Source organism: Terrapene carolina, unplaced genomic scaffold (genome assembly GCF_002925995.2).
Source record: "Terrapene carolina triunguis isolate 2854851 unplaced genomic scaffold, T_m_triunguis-2.0 Scaffold50839, whole genome shotgun sequence".
Classification (NCBI taxonomy): domain Eukaryota; kingdom Metazoa; phylum Chordata; order Testudines; family Emydidae; genus Terrapene; species Terrapene triunguis.
Window position 1 is genome coordinate 70,976 of NW_020715190.1, and position 1,444 is coordinate 72,419.

Sequence of the window (1,444 nt, forward strand, 5' to 3'; positions counted from 1 at the left end):
AAGTTTCAGTGATGCCAACAATGTCATAGTTGTATTTATTTATTAGCGCTTCCAGTTCTTCCTGCTTATTACCCATACTTCTCGCATTTGTATATAGGCATCTAAGATACTGGTTTGATGTTTCCTCCCAGTTTTGTCCTGACCCTCCTTTCTCTCTGCCAATATAGCCCACACTCCCTCTCATTTCCGACCCATCTCCCAGGTCTCCATGTTCCCCACTTACCTGCGGGCTTTGCTCACCTGTCCCCGTCGAACCTAGTTTAAAGCCCTCCTCACTAGGTTAGCCAGTCTGTGTCCAAATAGGGTCTTTCCCCTCCTCGAAAGGTGAACGCCATCTCTGCCTAGCAGTCCTTCCTCAAATAGCATCCCGTGGTCTAGGAATTCCCCCTCCACAACCAAACGCCCAGGAGCTGATTCCCACTCTCAGACTCCATGCCCCCCCGTTCTCTTACCTCCCCCAGCTCCAGGATCATCAGCCACCATGGAATAGTCCCGACAAACTCCATCAGCCTCCTGCATCCCCCCGCGATTCCCTCATAGCTCTCCCCACCCCTCCCCTTCGCTCATAGCTCCCCCCCGGGATTCCCCCATAGCTCCCCAACACACACACACACAGATTCCCTCAGAGCTCCCCCAACCCCCAGGATTCCCCCATAGCTCCCCAACCCCACCCCGGGAGCCCCCCATAGCTCCCCCCCGGAGTCTCCCATAGCCCCCCCATGGGATTCCCATCGCCCCTGTCATGCCCAGGCTCGTCGGGCAGCACAGACCGTAGCGGCCTCCCAGGGGCGGTCCCCGCCCGCGGAAGCAGGAAGCGAGGCCAGCTCTGGTGGAGACGCCGGGGCAGCGGAGCGAGACAGGTAACAATCCCCCCTCCCCCCCGGGGAACCATGGGGCCCCCCCCCCCCCCCCCCCCCCCCCCAATGGGGGGGGGCCTTCCCGCCCCCCCCCCCCCCGCCCTTCCAGGGAGACACGTGGGCGCCTCCGCTTTCCCACGCCCCTCCGCAAAACAGCTGGGAACTCTGCTCAGTGACAGTGGGACAGTGCTCCTGCCTGTCCCCAACAGTGTGGTCCTCATCGCCCCAGGGGCGGCAATGGGGCCTCCTGCCCTGCCCCCTCCCAAGCAGTGAGATCCCTCCATGGGTGATAGGGTGACCAGATGTCCCGGTTTTATAGGGACATTCCCGATTTTTGGGTCTTTTTCTTATATAGGCTCCTATTACCCCCCACCCCGTCCCGATTTTTCACATTTGCTGACTGGTCACCCTAGGTGGCAATGGGGCCTCCTGCCCTGCCCCCCCAAGCAGTGAGATCCCCCCATGGGTGGCAATGGGGCCTCCTGCCCCCTCCCAAGCAGTGAGATTCCTTCAGGGGTGGCAATGGGGCCTCCTGCCCTGCCCCCCCCCCCAAGCAGTGAGATGGCTCCCAGCACAGGACCAATGGT